This window comes from Rattus rattus, chromosome 7 (genome assembly GCF_011064425.1).
Source record: "Rattus rattus isolate New Zealand chromosome 7, Rrattus_CSIRO_v1, whole genome shotgun sequence".
Classification (NCBI taxonomy): domain Eukaryota; kingdom Metazoa; phylum Chordata; class Mammalia; order Rodentia; family Muridae; genus Rattus; species Rattus rattus.
Genome location: NC_046160.1, coordinates 34,157,883 through 34,180,186, shown reverse-complemented (window position 1 = coordinate 34,180,186; position 22,304 = coordinate 34,157,883).

Below are 22,304 nucleotides of genomic sequence, written 5' to 3'. Positions count from 1 at the left end.
GTTATTACCATGTAATGGTTGTTTTATGAATATTTTATATGAAATAATTTCAAGGTATGCTAATTGTGCAAATTTTAAGTAAAACAAGCCACAAATCTTGAGTAAGATAAATATCAAAGTTTCTTATTAGCAAGTAACAAAGTATTCCTTATTTATGCAGACATATATATATATAATTAAAATATATCTTCTACTGTTCACAAGAAAATTACTTATGTATGAAGTATTTAGTATATAATGTTAATGTACATGTTATGGTATCTTATGATACCTACCCCAAGTTTATGAAGTGGAATTTGAAGGTGGTGGTTGGCCTTTGAGTGGTGGCTCAGTCATGATGGATCGTGGATTCATTTCCTTATAAAGAGATCTGAGAGACTGTACATGTTCCATAATCTATGAAACTATTTATTGGATATTTTATTTATTTACATTTCAAATGTTATCCCCTTTCACTGTACTCCTCCACAAACCCCTTATCCCACCTCCTTCCCCCTGCTTCTATGAGGGTGCTTCCCCATCCACCCACCCATTCCTACCTGATCATCCTGGCCTTCCCCTACACTGGAACATTTAGCCTTCCTAGGACGGAGGGCCTCTCCTCTCACTGATGCCAGATAAGGCCATTCTCTGCTACATATGCAGCTGGAGACATGGGTCCCTCCATGTATATTCTTTGATTGGTGGTTTAAATCCTGGGAGCTCTGAGATTGGTTGCTATTGTTGTTTTCCCTATGGAGTTGCAAACCCCTTCAGTTCCTTCAGTCCTTTCTCTAACTCCTCCATTGGGGTCCCCGTGCTCAGTCCAATGGTCTGCTGCATGCATCAGCCCCTGTACTTGTCAGACTCTAGCAGAGTCTCTCAGAAGACAGCTATGTCAGGCTCCTGTCAGCAAGTACTTCTTGGCATCAGCAAGAGTGTATGGGTTTGGTGTCTGCATGTGGGATGGATTCCCAGGTGGAGTAGTCTCTGCATAACCTTTCCTTCAGTCTCTGCTCCACACATTGTGTCCGTATTTCCTTTAGACAGGAGCAATTCTGATTAAAAATTTGGAAATGAGTAGGCGGCATCATCCCCCAAATGGGGGCCTTGCCTAACTTCTGGATATGGTCTCTACAGTTTCTCCTTTGTTGGGCATTTCAGCTAATCTCTTCCCTGTTAGGTCCTGGTAGCCTCTTCCTTTCCTGGTATTTGGGACTTTTTGATGGCTAGCCCCAGTTCCCCATCCCCCTTTTGCCACACACCTTTGTTCAATTTTCTGACCCTTTCTATATCATCCCTGTCTCCTCCTATACCTGATGCTGCCCCCTTTTCCCCTCCCCTCCTCACTTCCTCCCAAGTCTAAACAATTTTATAATAACTAGCTGACCATTAACCAAGTAACCAATTAGATAATCTGGTTAAGCCTGGTTCTTTGGTTTCTAGCCTCTGAAGCCATGAGAAATAAGCATTTCTTGTTTACAATCTACCAAGATTATGGTATTTTGTTATCACATCTCTAATGGACTAAGACATAAAGACAGTATATTCCAGTAAAATAGTTTGGCAGGCAATTCAAGTCTCAAGTAAGCATCTGACTACTTTATATTGCTTCTCTTATAAAACATCTCTATTGATTTAATGTATCTCCTAGAGATTGGTTAACATTGCAACACAGCCATAATTTTCTTGCATCTTGTATGTGAGGGCCTTAGGGAGAGTTAATAGACTAAATAAGTGAATGAATAAGTACACGAGGAACATGTTTATTTTTGTCTTATGAAGTAAGGTTGAAAGTGAGATTACTTTACAGGAAGTATTTTTTGGGAATCGAGAGGGGAGAGTTCCCAGGCTTGGGACATATGGACAGGCTGACGAGGAAGAGACACCAGTGTGCATATGAAAGGTCTCAGAAGGAAACTAACATCTCCTCCACGTGTACCATGTGACAGGTACATTACATCATTTTAGCTTATGACAGCTAGGGAGCCCAGTAATACAATCTCCCTTTCATAAGCAAGAGAAGTGAGAGTGTAGACAGCAAAATAACCTGCCACTAGCTTTACAACATCAGGGTGTCTGGTCTTGGATTTCACCAGCCTACTTGTCTCTGGCACTCATGATTTATGATAGTGTGTAAATACCTGGGTTCTGTTCTCTGCCTACTCCTCAGGGACTAAGCAGTATACTACAATTTCCACACCCAGAATGACCTGGTTTGTATGAAGATTTTCAAGAGGAAAAAGTCAGAGTTCTATCTCCCAGTTCTTGTGTGGTTAATGAATCCATGGAGAAGCTGAAGACGTGAGTATGGGTCCTGGTTCATACCAAGTTTGTCTCTCTGAAGGCAGCAGGCCGTCACTATTTGAACTGGTCAGGAAGCGATTATAACTGTATTTAAAGCACAGGGAGTCACCTATCATGAGGATCAAAGGCAACCTTTATAATTTGAGGTTGCTTGAAAATATCTGGGGAGTAGTCCCTAATTAAGGTGTGAAACAAGGAGCACCCAAGAAAAAACTTACAATGAGAGACCTTTGAAGTCCACAGAAAACATCTCATGGCAAGGATCACTTATTATAAGAGAGGCACACACCATTTCTGAAGTGCCCACTGTTTACAGAACTGCAACTTTTCATGTCTTATCTCTCGACAACAAGGAAGAATAACAGGTTGATGGTTGCACCTCATCTTTTTTACTGAAGAAGATAGTGAATGTAATTTAGGGGATTAAATCAGATACAGCTTTCCTCCCATTTCTCTGACCATCAAATGTGTCCGTTGCAAAGAGCTATCTCAAACACCCATCCCTTCCACAAGCCATTTCTCCTTCTAGAATGGCACAAAGGAATAAGAGAAAACACCACCAATTCTTAACTTCTAAAATCTGAGCTTATGTTTCACAAGTCTGTTTTGTTTCAACATGCCTGGAATTAGTCTAAAACTGAGAAATCACCTAGGAACAGGTGTTAGACACGTTTCACAGCTATGATTCCAATGTGGGAATCAAAGAAGAAATGTTCTGTCAATTTGGAAAGCTCTAAATAGGCTGGAAATTTTGGCTTTATCATCCTAAGAATCTGGGGATATACAGGAGGGTAGACACACCAATGAGGTAACACTGGTTAACAGGGGAAATGGGAAATGTTACGGATTCTGCAAAGGTAGTGCCCATTAGAAACAAGCATAGAAGCTGGAGGGTGAAACTAGGTTGAACTCAGGGATGAAATCAACTACCTATATTTCTCCCAAAGTGTCTTAGACATGGTCGCAGGGGTCAGACACTGATTTAATAGAAAGAATATAGAGATTGCTGTTAAAAAGGAAACCAAGCTTAAGAGACAGAAAATGTTCTCATCTGGAAACCAGCTGAATGGATATCTGCAAGCCAAGCAGCCTCTGTTTTCATGATTTGTAGGATATTCCCTAAACTGCCTCTTCCATGAGGTTGTTATGGCGCTAAAAAGAGATAATAGCAAATCACAAAGTATCACAGTGGAAGAAAAGAGATGTGAGTGCTCCTTTTTACAAGCAGTTCACCAAGCTCTTCAATTTTAAAAAGACATAAGCATTTGAGGACACCCTCAAATAAACACAATAAAAAAAGGGTCCACAGAAATTAGACGGAAGTGAGGCTTGAGAAAAACAAAACGTTTGTGGCTTAAGAATAAAGAATTAAAGTCTTGAAATAAAATAAACAAAAAATGAAAAGCGGTAAGACCAGTTTTGACACAGCCTATTGTGTTTAAAATGACAGCAAGAAAGAACAAGTCAGATCCTGTCTTGACTCACTCTGTTTGCCACTAGGATTGGCAAAGAGGATTACCATATTTACTCTCCAGAAATGTCACCCACAGTATGACTATATTCTGAAAGATGTTAAGGACAGCACTCTTAAGTTGTCCTCTAATTTTACGATTTGATGAAAGGCTACAGCGCATGACAAGATCAGTTGTTAAATGAATGACTAGTGATCCAAAGGAAAGATAGCCAAAAGAGCAATTTAATCTTACACGTATAGGGATCAGTGAGTTACCTCCTGCTATAGAAGCATGACTATTATAGGGTATGTGATAAGACAGATCAGAGAGCAAGACAATCATAGAAAGCAATTACTGATCAAATGCAGAGAACTGACTGTATGAGGTGCTCGGCCCCAACTGATTCATTCCGCAACATAACAGCTATGCCAAAAGCACAGGGGACATCCTGGAAGAGGGACTAGAAAGACTACAAGATCTAAAGGACCAAGAAGTCTGCTCAAAGATTGTCTTCTAGATATGACAGTGAAACTACACCCATAAATTCTCAGCAAAATAGCTGGTTAAACAGAATGCAAACAATAACACCATCAGTTAACATGCCAACATGGATAGACAGAATCTCATACGGACCCTCCCCAAATGAAGAGGGACAGGCAATAAGAGACTGCTTGGAATAGAAGAATTAGTCTCCCCCAGGGATGAGCCCCTAAAAATTGATACGATATCAAATCAACTAGCCCTAAAAACATATCCATGCATATAGTATTTAAAAGACTTAGTAGATTGGGTTTAAATATGCACATGTGTATGTGTGTGTAAAATAATACTAATTGAAGAAAATGAATCCATGAATTTGAAAGCGAGGAGGGAGAAGCGTGGAGCTAGATGGAAAAGGAAGTGGAAAATGATGAAATTACATTTTAAAGTAAAATTTATATAAAAAATAAATATAAATGGGAAAAGTATTTAATCATTAGCTTGGTGTCTTATTCTCATTAAGTTATTTAATCGGGTTAGACTTTAGTTTAAGTGTTCCTTCTTACAACACAGGAAACTCTCAAGGATCATTCTAGTTCTAGTAATATAAAACCTGTATTTCTACAGAAGAGTCAACCATAAAACAGAACTATTCCTTCGAACAGGAGGAATTCCCTCTGTGTTGAAGAAAGGTCAGTCTAAATTGGGGTCAAGAAAGAGGTGACCAATTTCCTCTTTGAAAACAACAAAACATTAGGTATTGAGAGAAACTGAACTAGAAAATCTATGGCTTGATTGCTTCATACCAAAACCAGCTCATGCTGTCATTACCTTGATGGTGTCTTTAAAATTACAAGAACCTAAATTATATAGAGTTTTATATCCAAAACCACCTTCAAGTATTACCAGCTTCTTGCCTAACCATTACCTTTTAAGACCTTAATGGCCCTGCCTACACACATTTCAGAGTCCAATTTCTCTCCTCGCTTCTCTTTCTTCTAGAATGTTTTTCTATGGAATCTGGGTTCAAATAGACACTTTTGTAATTGAAGAAGCTCATGCAAGCTCTGTTGTAAGACAATCTCCCTCTGACTCAAACATCCAAGATGTGACTTCTTTTTACATAGAGTCAGAGGAAATACTTCCTGAGAGTTGGAAGACTAGTGTCCTCGGTCCAGGTGTCCAATCCCTAGGTACACTGGGGTCATGGAATCACTTTTGTAATAAAATTTCTTTCAGAAAGTTACATCAGCAAGATGTGCAAGATTTGAGTCAGACACTGAGAAGGGATGACTAGAAAAACAAAGATGGCTAAAGATTATTAGTGAACACATGGGAGAACCAAGACCCTAGAGGGCAGAGAGCTAACTTTTGTACAATATCTGCTGTTAGAGTATAATATAAACTCTTTAAAAATCACTGTTCCACATTCTATTCATCAACACAGGGTTTATATTTCTTAGGCAACCTACACACTGAGCCCAAAGGTAATTTTATATACTATTTTTAGTATGTCTTGCTTTGACTGTGATCTGTCACATGAGATTTGCTATAGAATGTGTCTACTTTTAATGGTGAGTTTCAAATTTTGAAACAGTTTGGACTGGGTTTTTGGGAATTAAGGCTACTGAGGCTCTAAGATATATGTATATATACATATACATGCATATACATATATATCATATAAATATACATATATATTATTTAAACATACACATTTACACACACATAAACATATACATATATTGTGTATATTATATATACATATATATGCCTATATATACATATACATATGTATATATATATATATATATATATATATATGCGCCCTAGTAGGCTCTTTAAATTATTGCCATTGTTTGCCATTGTTTACTTTTAATGAAATAGTTTTATTTATTCTTTGATAATTTCATAAATGTATGTGACATATTTTGATTATATTCACCTTCTCCTCTCTGTCCTCAACTCCTTCCTAATCCTCCCTGCCAAACCCTCTTCCCAATTTGAAGTCTTCTTTATGTTTTTTCTTGATAATGCATAGTAGAAATTATTTAAATGCTGGCCCATGGTTTCTATCCCACTTTTGGTGGTTGAGCTTCCAGATGAAAGATACAAGCCTTTGTATTTTTAGCAAGCCATAATCAGCACAATAGCTGGGCAGATGCCTGCCCTCCATGCTGTTATAATACACTTTCCTATTGATAATCCCCAAGTTATTATTTACTATTTACTATGTTCCCCATGTACTGCTCTTAACTCCAATTGGGCATCTATAGGGCCATGCTCTCTTGACCCTTAACCCATGGCAACCTCGCCTTCCTCTCCTGCACATTTTTCTTCATGGTTCCAAAGCTGAGAAACCTAAACCCCATCTTTGTCTTTTCTGCTCAGCTACTGGCTGTTGTCATCTTTATTTACCAATAACTTACCAAGTTAATTACACAATTAACTTGGGGAAGAGTCACTTAGCAAGCATCTATGTACAGACTCTCTCATCTCTGGGGTAACTCTCTCATCATCCTGTGGGGGCCCCAAATTAGTATTAGAATATAAGCAACATCAGGCCAACCCACTACACAAATAAGTAATTTATGCTTCTATGTTGTGCATGAATCTGGGACCATCTACCAGCGCATGGTCTACCTACAAACAAAAGTCAGCTCTCCATCTATAACAACAATCAACTACCACTAATTCTTAGGTAGGTGTGAGATCTCTTGTGTTTCCTCCCTAATACATACTAGAATGCTGACCAGCCTTTTCTCACACAGGCAATCATATCTTCTGTAAGTTTATGAGTACAATGGTCCTGCCATTTCCAGAAAAGTTTCACTCAATTTCTCAAAAGCTCCCAGATCTTATGCTCTTTTTAACCTCTCATCTGAGTCTTAGGGTGAGGAAGGGTGTGTGAGATAGATGTCTCATTTACAGCTGAGTATTCCAAGACACTTCTTCTCTGTGCTTTTACCAGTTGTTAATCTTTGGATTAACCCCTCAGCACTGTATTAAGAAGCTTCTTTGATGAAGACTCTGAGCTAGACTAATTTAAGGGCATAAAGATACATAGGAAACAAGTGGAACTATGCCCAGTGGAAAAAATAACTCTAGCAGGTTCACCCTATGGCTTATGACTTTGACGCTAGATTTACTATAATAGGTATGAGTTTTCTTAAGTGGAGTGGGTCTTAAAATCTTTTCCTAGGGTTTTCCTGCTGTGAACAAATACCATGACCAAGGCAACTTTTATAAGGACAACATATAATAGGGGATGGCCTATAGATTCCGAGGTTCAGTCCATTATCATCAAGGCAGGAACATGGCAACTTTCAGGCAGGCATGGTGCATGAGGAGCTAAGAGTTCTACAACTTCATCTGAAGACTTCTAGCAGAATGTTGGCATCTAGTCAGCTAAGAGGAGGGTCTTAAAGCCCATGCCCACAGTGACATGTATACTCTAACAAGGGTAAGCCTTCTAAAAGTGCAAACCATCACATTCCACTCTCTGGCCCCCATAGACTTGTTCAAACATGTGACTCTATGGGGGACTTAACTAAACATGGCATAATGCAAAATACAGTTAGTTCAAATTCAAAAGTCCCCATACTTTATATCAGCCTCAACAATGTTAAAAGTCCAAAGTTCAAAGTCTCTTCTGAGATCCATCCAAATCATTTAACTGTAATCCACAAATCAAGACAGGAAACCAGCTAGGCAAACTCCAAACTCTGCATCTCCCTGGCTGATGTCAAAGCAGTCTTCAGATCTTCAACTCCTTTTTCATCTTTGTGGACTGCAACAAACTTCTTTCTCCTGGACTGGTTCCAATCCCTCTTGGAAGCTTTCCTCAGCAGATAGCCCATGGCTCTGGCATCTCAAACATATTGGAGTCTCCAAAGCAACTTCAATGTTACAGTTCTTCTTTCAATGTCTGGGATCCACACATGATCTTCTGGGCTCCTCCAAAAGGCTGGGGTCACTTTTCCAGCTCTGCTATGTCTCATACTTTAAACTAAAGTTGATCCATTCTTCTGCTGCTGTTGTTCTTGGTGATCATCCCATGGCACTGGCATCTCCAAAACACCTGGGTCTTCTGCTGCAACTAGGCATCACCATAGCTTTTTATAGACTCTCTTCATAGTGCCAAGCCTCAATCCCTTTGCACGACCCCTTCAGTCCTGGGCCATCTACTGCAGCTGAGGCTGTACCTTCACCAATGGCCTTCCATGGCCTCCCATCGTGCCAGGCCTCAGATGATCATCATGACCCCTTCTTTCGTGAGCCGCTACTGCCTGGGTGACTTACAAATAACCAAGTACAAGGTACAACCTTGACGATCTCTGAAACATAGCTTATTTATGCTCTCAGAAAACATTTCCCAGACTATTTCACCTCAGTGACTCTGGTCTCTTCTTAATCACCACTAATGCCTTAGCTCCAGCTGACCAGCATCAATTATCCCAGTCGTCTCCTTCTGTCTTAGGTTTTTACTGCTGTGAAACTGTGATCAAGGCAACTCTTATAAGGACAACGTTAAAATGAAACCGGCTTACAAGCTCAGAGGTTCCATCCATTATCATCAAGGCAGAAACATGGCAACATCCAGGCAGTCATGATGCAGGAGGAGCTGAGAGTTCTACGTCTTCATCGAAAGCTTCTAACAGAATACTGACTTCCAGTCAGCTAGTATAAGGGTCTTAAAGTCCATGACCACAGCGACACACATACTCCAACAAGGTCACACCTTCTAAGAGTTCCACTCCTTGGGCCAAACATATAAAAACCATCACAAAATCCAACCAGAAAGTGGTTAGTTACCTCTACATCTATGTCACTTTTGCACCATGGGCTCATGTTTTTTTTAATTTTTTAAATGGATTTTTATTTACCTTTCAAATGGTATCCCCTTTCCTGGTTTCTCATCCATAAACCCCCCTATCCCAGCCCTCATCCCCATTCTTCTATGATGGTGTTCCTCTACCCATCCACCCACCCCTTCCTGCCTCCCACCCTGACATTCCCTTACACTGGGGGGTCGAGCCTTGGCAAGACCAAGGGCTTCTCCGCCCATTGGTGCCCAACAAGGCCATCCTCTGCTACATATGCAGGTGGAGCCATGGGTCTGTCCATGTGTACCATTTGGATGGTGGTTTAGTCCCTGGGAGCTCTAGTTGGTTGGTATTGTTGTTCTTATGGGGTTAGTGAGTCATTGCTGTAGCTCCCAGAATTCATAGTTGAATAAGACTGTTGATGATTTTCCTTCCTAGCAGCCTCCATAGCAATTTCTGGTACTATGAAAGCTAGCCACCAGAAATGAAACTAATAGAGCAGTGACACCTTAATTTCTATATGTCCTTTAACAGAAGTCTGTTGTCTTCAGCAATAGAATTTTATCATCATGTTGTATTGTAAAACCAAGGATAATGGCAACAGACAATAGTTTGAGTATTCGTTGGGCCACCCATAACTGACAACTCCAAGAGTATTGTTCTATGTCTGACAAGCAAAGCTTCTGGGAAAAGTATGGTCCCTCATACAAGGTAACTCTATTTAACACACCTTTCTCAGTATGAAGCTCACAAAATAGACTAGTGGGTTCCCATATCACTTTGTCAAACATCCTTACAGCTCAAGAATATCATTTCAAATATTTAAAAACGTGTAAGCTATCAATTTCATGACTAATATACAGCAGAGAAATGTCTAGCGCGGGCCTCACTTTCAACCTTTCAACCTCACGATTTGTGTTTCATTCTTTCTGTTTTTTTCAAATCAGAAGTTGAAAAGGAAAGTCGTTCTTGTTGCCCAGGAGAAGATCGCCTCATACCTCTACAGTGTAGAGTCTATATCTACATCAAAGGGAAGATAGATGATTGCAACCATGACCCAAATGCTATGAAACGATGCATTACTCATGTACTGGAACTTACTGAGGAGAGAAAGGCAGAAACACAAGCAACTATAGGCTCCTTCTAATAGAAGGAAGGACAAGCGGCTTTACGTTTGGCCTCTATTTGGGGGCAGTGATAGGACAACCTTTTGCAACTAGTATCAGGATTCTATAATTCGAGTATCTTTCTGGATCAGATGAAGGATATACTGGGCTTCCTAATCAGCTTACTTGGATATAGGAGAACTGGAGGTGAGGGACTGTATACCCAGCGGTCACGTGTGTAAACTACAGTCAGTTCCTTGATACAGTAAATGAGATGAATATGCAGAGTGTACTGAAGCAAAGATTTGTACGATCGTTCATGTAATGCTCTCTACCCTGGAACTCACTTTGCCTAAGCCAGAATAACAATAAGGAGAGCTCTGTCTGGTGCCCACACACACACACCAGAGTGGCACCTGTTTCATTCTCTGTGCCTAATGAAGTCTTCACAGATGAAAGCACAACATTCAACTATAAACAATAATCAACCCCAATCTACCCAGGGCCAAATTACATGTTTGCAGGGATTGAAAGGGATGAGAGTACCCTCTGATAAATGATTGTGAAAACATTTCTCAGGCCACTGTTTCCGACAACATCCTAGGACCTAAATGCAAAATATAAAAATGCACTAATATTTAGTATGGCCTTGTGATCTTCCAAATATCTTTAAAAGACCATTTTCAACTCATTGCCTGCACCAGCATCTAACGTAATTGTTAAAATTTACATTTATAGTGCCATGAAGTCTAAATGGAGATGTTGCATTTCTTGAAACTCAATGGGCAATGACAACAGAACTGACTGTACCCAGGGACCCTGCTTAGAGTGATGGTGTCACTTCCTAAGTAACACACATAGGAAATGCCTCCACTGTGACTTGAGCATAAGACTTTATGACTCTAAATACCTTAGTTAAGATATCAGAAATTGATTTTTAAATACTTACAAGAAACTGGTGGTTATTATATCTATTAAGTACTTTTAGGCAGATTCTGTCTTCAAAGATTTCAAGATGATTAGCACTCAAATATGTGACTTCCTTATAGGGAAGCTGGCAAGCAAAAATACAATCTATGGTCTTTAAACAGGATATAAACCAGGCATTTCTGTGGGGTATTAGCCTTATATGTGGAATTCCTTAGGTCTGAGTTCTGGTAAGGGACCTAGGTGATAATAGGCTATAAAAAAGACTCAAAAAAAGTTCACAAGTTTTCACTTTTTATTATCACTTATTAGATCGGGGGAGGAGTGGACAAAACACCCTAAGGTGTGTTTCCAACAGTGTCCGGGAAAAGTACAGGAAAATTTAAATTAATGCTGGATCCCTAAGTACGGAGAGAGCACCACAGAGCTGTGAATATGCAGCATGCTAGGTCTTGGGGGCTATACTTTGGGGACTGGCACCAACATAGCCCTCAAGAACTGACAACCTACCAGGAAAGATGAAATGAACCTGAGAGTGGAAGGTAAGAGACGTCCTATAACACTGAGCCTCTAGTTGCTATTGTTAGTCTCTACTATTATAGAGTTAATGATGCTGGAGATGGCCATGCTGCCTGTGTGGATGACAGACTTTCCAGTATGGATTACTTTGAATACAGACTTGGGAAGGTGATAATCAGATTATGAAGTATGAATAGTCCTTTTTGCAGACAAAGAAGAAAAACCCTAGTAACAGGAAAATCACGATTTAAAAAAACCTGCCATTTAATAACTAATACAGAAGCAGTAGCAAATAATCAGTGAAGGAAGAAATACAATTAAGGTTTGGAGACACAGAAATAAGCAGAGAAAGCAGCCACACACAAGGCCAGAGAAGGCCACGATGATAAGCTTGTATATCTCTTTAAATGCAGTAGGGAACCTCGGGAAGATTTGAAGTTGGGATGATATGATCTGATTTATGATTTTTAAAATACCATTCTGGCTACTGCATGGAGAATGGATAGTTGCTAGGTGAGCGAGACGGGAGAAGAGATCATTTAAGGGGCTATTGGAGTTACTCAGGAAGAAAATGAAAGGAGCCCACATAGAGTACGTTGGGGAGAAAGAGAAGTGGGCCGACTGGAGATACATCATCTTGAAGAGCAGACAGAACTTGCTGATGGATTGGCTATAGATACAGAAAGAAAAACTTAAGGATTCAAAGAAGAGCCCAGGTCTTTGTCCTGAGCAGACTGGAGAGAAACAATTTGCTCCTGCACTAGAATGAATGGCTGAAAGAATAGGGTAAGAGTTTTCTGTTAACCATGATAATTTTTAATTATATCGTTTCTGTGACAGAATACCTGGCAAAGACAAATTGAGGAAAGGTTTCTTTAGGATCTCCTGAGGGTGAAAAGTGTTGTTCACTGTGGCAGAGAAGTCATGGAGGCTGGAGCAGGAGATGGCCAGTGATGCTGCTTCTGAGAACAGTCAGGAAGCAGAGAGGATGAATGCAGGGGCCCGGTTTCTTGTCCTTTTTTGTTCGGTGTAGGATCCCAGCCTATGGGATTGTGCCTTCCATGTTTAAGGTAAGTCTTTTCATTTCAATTGATCTCTCTCAGACATGTCCACATACTTGTCTCTCATTTTGTAGGTGATTCTAGACCCTGTCCAGTTGAAAGTCATTATTAATTATCAAAAATATGTTAAGTTGATGGGTATATTTGATATTCAAGCACAGATTCCTGCCATGTAGTTCAATATATGATTTTTGAGCTCAATGAGGGAGCTCGGACTAGGGATGTGCATGTTGAAGATATAATGGAATAGGAGAAACACTGGATAAGTGTACCTTGAAATCAACAGTTAACAAACCAATGGACTTTCCAATTTTGACTTGGTAAAGAAGAACCACAAAACCCGGAATCCTTATGTACAGGAAAGCACTGACAAAGCATTCCATTCTTCTGTTTTTTCAATAAACATCTACAGGGTGTGAAGTACGTATCAGTATTTGATGTCAGAATTAGCGCTGGTGAGACGAACTTACTTCATATGACCTATATGCTCTGGATCATGTGACTGTGTGGCCCCAAAAGTGGAAAAGTCATGCCACATATTAGGATTGCAAGGAATTAAGGTGCACAGAAGAGTGTTCTTGAGAATGGTCACTTCTAATGCTGCACATGGTTCAAGAGTAGGAGTGAGACTGTAAGAACCTCAAGGGTATTATTATATATATATTATTGTACCGGGAGCAGGGGAGCTATAACCTTCTGCAACCTCGCTTTTTCAGCTTGAAAAAACATGGATTATCAGTATTTTTAAATGTTTTCTCAGAGGATAAAAGGAATGGCATTCACAAAACCCATGTTACCGTGTGCTATGCACCACATGGAAGGCAGATTTATGGTCCCCAAAGCTATCCATATCCAAATCCCTGAACCCCAGGACTCTGTTATCTTACACCCAAAGGTAACTGAGTTTGCAGGTAGAGTTGTTTTGCCAATCAGATGACCTTTAGAAGTGAGAGCTTCTTAGGCTACCCAACATATCAAGAATTGACCACATACGTGAAAGAAAGAAGAACCAGAGCAAAGTGTGGACACAACCTAATATTAAAGGCATTGGATATGGAATAGGTAAGGAATCAGTCAGGAAGTGTGTGTAGTCTCTACAAACTGACAGGGGCAAGCAGACAGATTCTCACTGCAACCTGAAAATAACTCACAGCCTATCTACTTGATGTTCATCTTAGGAGACCCATCTCAGTCTTTTCACACAGACTATGAGGTAATTTGCACCATTTTTAAGTCACCATGTTTGTGGAAGTTTAAAGTGGAAACCCAGCAGACACTGCAATAAATATTAGCAACATTAGAATTATTATTATAGTTAGAAAAGGGGGGAAGGGAAAGGAGGAGATAGATGCGAAAATGGTTGAATTTTTGTTTACAAAGCACTTTCTAATGTGCAGGGACGAGAAAATGACGGGCATGTTTGGGAAGCAGTAAATGATGATAGGGGCCTTGCTTAGGCCATAATGGAAGGCAATTGCAAATCTGAGATTTGGTATCAAGGAATGATATCTGATATGATTCTACTGTCAGTCAGCATGAATGTTAATTTCAGAAAATCAGTCCACACAACCCCTTAGCTTCCCCACTACCCTCCTTTATTTCCTTTAGGATTCCATTAGAAGTGAGTGGAGGGAATGAAAAGTATAATGTTTTCAGAGATGCCTGAGGATTCTGCTGTCGGGATTGAGGACTAGTAAAGGTGACTCAAGTACGTGTAAGGTATTCTCAAGTCATCTCAGTGCAATAAAATGAGGGTGTCATTAATAAAGATGGTAGACTTGGGGTTGAAAATTGTCCAGGTTAGAGTTTATCAGCAAGAATTGACTTTATTGTTACTGTGTTCAAAACAAGATGAATTTCTCTGGGAAAGATATTTCTCAATGTCTGTGACATGGGAATGGCTGTCTTACCCAGCTCTCCTCGAAGATTGCTGAGATCAAAGAGGGAATACGAAGGAACTGTGTAACCAGAAAAGAACGAGGCATCTGCCTCCAGCAGTCACTAGACTCATGGCTCCTAGCAGCACCTCATTCCTTCTAAGGCTTCTGTGCTGTCTCTTAGCAAGTTTAGTCACATATACACGTATCATAAAGCTGTCCCTTTACTTCTGCCTCTCCTTGTCTCCCCGGTGTTTACTGTTCCTTTCCCAATCAGCTACCTACTTTGATCACTGTTTTGCTTTCTTGTTAAACATATCTCTGAAATTCACTTGTTTTTGGATCAGTTCCACGATCCTAATTGCTCATGCAAACTCTCAAAGCCTGTCAAAGAAAGCCCGGGGGAGAAGACTCACCTGGGAAGTAGGTGCAGGCAACAAGACTTGTGTGTGAAACCGGAGAGTTTTACTAGAAAAAAAAATGTTCATTTTGGGTTTCATTTTCTGTTCTAGAACCAAGGAAAAATAAAGACACCTAAGTGTTAGGAGGCAATTTCATTGGTTATATACCAATGATAATTTCATAATTAATAGATATGACTGTTCCTAAAATTAAATGTTCAGAGTAAGTTTCAGGAACTTGATTTTTATTGAGTTCATCTTCCCTTTTCATAGCCCCATTTGGAGGCTACAATTGATTATTTGTAAGCTATAAAAATACCTACTGCTTCCATCATGTAACCACTTCTGTCACATACAGATGACGAAATCCTATTAAAACTCTAGCATTCCAGAGCTCTGGAATAGCATGTTGGCTCATGTCCAGAATGATCAGACAGGTAAGCTTACTCATCAAACTGATGCCTGACATTAATATGTCCTGCTTGGCTACACAGCCACTGGGAGGATTAACCTGCAACAGTAATGAAGTCTGGAGCACACTCAGGCAGGGAAACAGCCATCTGCAGATGGAGCAGGCATATATGGGAACATAGGTATAATGCCAATATCATGTCTACCAGGAGGCTACTTAAACATGAGCTCTGTCCTGAGCATCCAAGCAAAAGGGTCTGTCTCTCAGTAGAGTCACTCATGGATGGTGGGTCTCTCATTTTGGTCCATTTTTTCCCAATGCATAGACCTCCAGCCCACCTTTTAACTACTCTTAGACAATGACTCTATATTACTAATTACCTAGGAAAAAGGAGTTTCATCTGTTTTCTCTCAAACAAATAAACAAAAAGTGAAACCTGGGGTTATAGCTTCATGTGTTTTAATATTCTCTTTTACAAAATCCTAGAGACCTGCACAGGCTTACCTGAAAGATATTATGCCACCTCCTGAGTCTCCATTTCTGTGTCTCAGTTTTCTATGTGACCAACAAGGCTTCATATCCCAGAATAGGAATATGGGTAGATAGGGAGAAATAGTTCTTCATAGCTCTCATGAAAATAAATCCCCATCATAATCAATGGCACTTCTCACAGACCGTTAAAACAATCAAAACAAGTGGAACAGCTTCTGAGAAAGTTTCAAAAATCACACTTTAAAGCTAGGAAGTGTCATTTCTATGTTCAGTATCTCAGAGGAAATCCCAGGAGGCCTCTTCTGTTAAATTGGTATTTGCTTGTCATCCTTGGTTTTTCTTTTATCTGTCATTCAGGATTCCACCATGTTGGCATGTTCCCATCTGGGTTGAGAACTCAGTCTTAGCGCTCAGAAATTAGGCTTCTTAATGAGTGATTCAATGTCTATTTATCACACACACGCGCGCGTGTGTGCACGCACAAACACACACACACACACGAAACTGATTTCTGCCTTCCTCATTCTCTTTGCTCCTGTCCAGGCAAAGATACAGTGTCCAGATAAAATGCTAAACAAGAAAGCACATTAAGTACATTTAGCATCATCTTGGGCTACTTTCCTTATCAAGATTTTTCTATAATCATTGCCCATCACCTCAGCTGTCTTCCTCATAAACTCATCCCTCAACACTTGTAAGCCCAATGAATTCTATTTTCCTTTGAATGCCTAGATGACATCAATGCATTCCTTCGTGATCCCATTAGAATGTATGTTATCACTTTATGATAGTTCTTCAGCCTCTTTGTACTGATGCTCTTCCAGGAGCTCCTTTCACACGAGGATCTTGTGTCATTCACGAGAGGACAGGGCCAGCCAGAGTCACCCCCTGCTAAAGGCTTAGTGACTAGAGAAAGGATGGATAAGCACATGAGCAATTCAAACTGCTAGTGCTGTTATAGGCAGCCAAGGCTAGTCATTGGTGTAAGACAACTGGCTTCAGAGATAAACTAGAACAAAGGTCCCCTGTCCTGACCACACCTCAAAATTCTCCCAACATGACAGAAAGTTGTGAGAGCAAATGAGAGAGACAGAGAGAGAGAGGAAGAGAGAGAGAGAGAGAGAGAGAGAGAGAGAGAGAGAGAGAGAGAGAGGGAGGGAGAGGGAGAGGGAGAGGGAGAGAGAGAGAGAAAGAATTCTACACATTCATTCCTCATAGTGGTTTGAAAACCTGTAAGAGTATAAGTCCAAGATGAGTTCATCTTAAAATAGTTAAAGAAATCATGGACCAAGAAAGAGAGATGAGTTGGAGAAAGCAATGTAGCTGATCTTCTTTTCAGATATAGGTCACACAAACCCTTAATATGGACATTGTGTATTTGTCCAACAAAGATGTCGGGGTCATCATGTAAAGAAAGCAAGCGGGCCAACTTAGAATTGATGGCATGATTGGTTCTTCTACTTCTATTAAGTATCTTGAGAACTCAAAATTCAATGGATGGCATCATTATCCTGCTGCACAAAATAAATAATCCACTTGACAGAGAGACTCTGCACCTATATATACTTCCACAGCTCACCAAGTCCTCTATTTCTACCATGCAAGGGAGATCCCAGTCACTTCAGAACTCTGAAGTCCATCTTTCAATTTCAATCTCCTGTAACAGGTAACCAAAGGGCAAATTTTACAAAGCAAGTAAACCATATTGCTTCTCAGTATTACAGATAGGTAAGAGCAGATCACATTGAACCAGGGCAGACATTCCTAGTCCCTCTATCTTTCAGTAGCAATGTAGACTTATTTTCTTTAGCTATAGTTCTTGAGTTTAATTTCCTCACCTACGAAGGGAGATGATTGCCCACATTTTTCCACTATGGCATCAGTCTTTGTATCTAAAATCTCTCTGCCAAAGTGTAGAGGAATCCAGCAACATGGCTAATCTGGCAAGGGATCACAGCCAAAGACCTTCTTGATCTGAAAGATTGGACTGGAATGAAACACCTTTAATCCCACTGGCTGGAATACAGACAAATCCTTAGTATATACCTTTAATCCCAAACAAAGGAGGTTAAGTTAGTTTGTAGAAGGAAGCAATCATATTTGGAAGTGACATCTAATTGAGAGGCTGACAAAGTGATGAGAATACTTGACAGAATGAGTTAGAGCTTTCACAAGAACAGAAAAGATAGGCTACTTAAGAACAGTGCAACATGAGTCAGAAATGGAGGGCAGTTCAGTTGAGATCAGTTAAGTTCAGTTCAGTGCAGTTCAGTTGAATGCAGTTGAGTTTGTTCACTCAACGTAGTTCAGTTCATGGAATTCAGAGGCAGATTTTCCAAGCAAAGCAATTCAGTGAGAATCCAAGAGAAGCTAGTTTGAATGAATCAGCATGGAGAGGAGTTTCAAGGCAAAACAGCTGAGTCTAATCAGCCAGCTAGAAGTCAGAAAGAATTAGAAAGTGATCTTATTCAACAGTAAGTCTCTAAGATGACAATTCCATCTGGTAGATAGAAGTTTCCTTTATACAAGTGTTCTCTGATTATGACATGTTGATATAAAGACAAAATTATTGCTATGGAAAGGAAGAAGTGGAAGAGAAGAATCAGAAAAATGAAACAGAAATGGGGATATCAATGGTCACCAAAGGTTTCAGGAACTAGGCTACAAGAAGGGAACAGGAAGAGTGGAGACAAACTAAGGAAGCATAATTTGGCAGATAATTTTTAGATATCTGGATTAGTATCAAACTTGAAAGTGTGAAGAATTAGCTACTTTGTTATAACAAGAGACTAATACTCAAGAACTACAGATAAATAAAGTAGGATTATAATGTTTCCTAGAAAAGTAAGGACTATAATGCAAGCCTCCTTGTTCATATCTGGTTTCATGAGAGGGTATGTAGACTATGAGATATGACTTCCTACATAGTTTGGTGTTTTCATTTATGCACCTTCCATTTGGAAAATCATTACTTTCTGTCTCAGCCTGAACAAACAGAAATATGACTTAAAACTAATCTATGTGGATAGACCCAGAATAATGCTAAGACTTGTTCAGTTGTGGATTGCCCTGGTGCTGTTTGTATTTTAATGCTAATTCTGCTTCCCCAAGAAGGGCTGCCTAGGACAAGGAGTAAATCAGGTACAAAGGTGACTTCCTCGGAACCCTCTCCCCATTTTAACTTGGAAAATAAAGGCTAGAGCTAGTGATTGGGCAGGGAAAGGGAAGTGAGAGCAAAAAAGTTTGAGGGAGGAGGAGGGAGGAGAGAGAAGGGAACAATGGAGGAAGAGGAGGTGGAAGGAAAATGGAGCTGAAGCACATGGCCTGGAGAAAACACAAGTTATAAGGGATCTCATAGCTGGGGACTAGAGTAGTGTAGTGGTAGATCTGTCCAATCTAGGCATACAGCTTGTATTCATACTAATTGAGTTGTGTTTTCATTGCATGAGGTTATTTGGGTTGGAGTATTTACCATAACAAATTGGTGCCCAACAGATCAATTAGAACTCTACTAACCTAAGATAAAAGGCCACTGTACACCTCCCTACCCCTGGTAGGGCTCGGGGTTGGAGTATTTACCATACTGCAACATTGTTCAGCCAGCAAATGCACTATCAGGTCAGCCCCAACATCTCTGTACATACAGCTATGTACATGATTAGGGTCTCATTGGGCCAGTAATATAGATCCATTGGGAAAGTCATTTGCCACCAAGTCTGGCAACCAGAGTTTGATCCCTAGAACCCACATGAAAGAAGAGAACAGATTCCCACATATTGTCTGCTGGCACCACCCCCCAACATGTAAACAGTGATTAGTACATGCAAATACACATATACATTCAATAATTAGTGTGTACACACATACACAACACATACACACACACACACACACAAACACTGATCTCAAATAAATATAACAACAAAGAAAAAGGTCTTTTCTGCTAGAGGGAGTAAAAATGCTAAAGAAACAGAAGTAGAGTTTTATGGAACACTGGGATAAGAAGCCTGTGCCGAGAATCAGATGAGACCACAGGAGAGAAGGATCCAGGTGTTAGAGTGTCTCGTCTGTACTAGGCAAGAATCTTAGGTTTTCCTTTAGGGTTCAGCATAAGTGAGTTCTTTTTGAAATCCTCTCTTGCCTTTTCTATCTTGAAGTCATATCCATATTCCATGCACTATGAAATGACCACCTTACTCTCTCATGGTTTTATAAAACTCTGTCACTCTGAAATATCTCACAGATAATAAGATCAATAAGCCACTACCCAAAGACTATACATGGACTGACCCTGGGCTCCAACCTCATAGGTAGCAATGAATAGCCTAGTAAGAGCACCAGTGGAAGGGGAAGCCCTTGGTCCTGCCAAGGCTGTACCCCCAGTGAACAGAATTCTTGGGGAAAAGGTGGTAATTGGGGGAGGATGGGGAGGGGAATAGTCATATAAAAGGGGAGGGGGAGTAGTTATGGGGATGTTGGCCTGGAAACCAGGAAAGGGAATAACATTTGAAATGTAAATAAGAAATACCCAATTTAATAAAGATGGGAAAAAAGATCAACTTAATGATTAGTATAGAAGTGAATAGATGTTCATAATTTCCAAGCATTTTGAATCTTTTATCTCATTGGAGTCTCATAACTAGCAGGGACAAGTAAGGTAAGAATGGACAACTTCCTAAGTAAGGATTCTCAGCTCAAATAGTTTGTCCTAGTACACAAAATGGCAATAATAGGCTTCTTTCTTAGAGGAGACCAGAGCAATTGCACCGAGAGAATGTGTTTTTCCTACATATCAATAGCTGGTTTACATCTTTCTCTTCTTTAAAGTTCTTTGATAGCTCACCCTTTCTCAACATGAAAAGCTTGGGGAACTACTTAAACTAAAATTACCCTTTCTTTAAAATTACTTTTTGTTTACAAGCTGATAATGCCGAAAACAGGAGGCAATTTTCCCTAGAGAAGAGCATTCCAACTGGTTGACTGATATCAAATAGTCAGCCTTGAAAACATACGTTATAAAGGCAAAAAAGGTTGCATTCATGCATATATGAATAAAAAACATAAATTTGAAAGAGAGCAGAGTCGGGCCATGTGGGAGAGTTTAGAAAAAGGAAAGAGAAAGTCAAATAATGGAATCTCAAAAACTTCAAAATATTTTTTTTAAAAGTTAATATAAAATTATGAGTTTCCAGTAAAGCATGAGGTTGCGGTGAATACATCATTAATATACAGTTAAAATATCTGCTACCCTCTAACTAGCTACTAGTCACAAATAATGACAGCATGGATGCCAAGCTTTTGTGCACTTACAGAGTCCGTACTGCTACAAACCTGTCAAAATGTTCTGATACCCCAATCCATCATCATTTTATGAGTATGGTGGAGAATATTCAAGTATGCCATGTATTTGGATGTAGCCTGTTTCCGGTAAGCCTGGAGCAATAGACACCTGTCCACAGGTCATGGGATGCCTTCTGCTGCTATACAGTTTAGGATGCTGTAAAGTCCAATGGCTACAGCCTGGCATGCTGCTTAGCAGTCAGTGACTGCTTGGTCTCACCTCCATGACTTGCCCAGATCATAAAATAACTTCAGGATGAAACTGGAATTGTAGAGTCAACAGTCTGGATCATAATCCTTTTCTGTTCAGTTGTGAAAACTTTCAGATGAATTCACTTGAAATCAAAAACATTAAAACAATTCATTTAAAAAAATTTAAAAGTCTGCAGTGCAATCCTTATTTTGCTTTCTTTAAAAATTCTTAGAAGCCAGGTTAATGAAAAGAAGAATTCATGTAGATATCTTCAGGGTTTGAGGAAAGAAATTCTGAATGTCATTCTTGCCGTTTGTTTTAAAATATAAATAAAATGCAAACATAAGCCAGGTTCTAGGGCATAATATTTTTGACAATTATTAGGGCAAAAGACATCTGCCAAGAAGTTTAACAGGATACTTTATAGAAAATAAAATTTGAGACATTTGAAGATGAGGCTGGAGCCACAAGGGCAAATGAAAGGTGACGGTCAGGCCAGTCAGTAAGACCAAGTATAGCAGAAGTCAAGCAATCTGCAGTTTGGGCATAGTCATTGGATGAGCCTAAAAGGCAACATGGGAGCCTAGCACCCAGAATCTGCTTTGGCCATCAGTACCTTTGAGTGCTTACTTAAATATTTACCACATGTCATTTCTATGTCCTCTGAGAGTTAGGCAATGCTAATGTGAACAGTCACTTTGTAAAATGGAAGCAAATTTGAGAAGTAACACAATGTGCTGTGTCAACAAAGAGTCAGCTAGGAGCAAACAGACACGGTTGCCATGTTGAAGCTTGACTGGGAAATCAGTTGGCTGACAGAAGTGCTCACCATTTTGATATTGTTACACCACACGAACCCCTATAAAAGTTTAAATACCGCATGATAGTTACAAAAACTAAAAAATCACACAGAAATATCTCATATTTTAA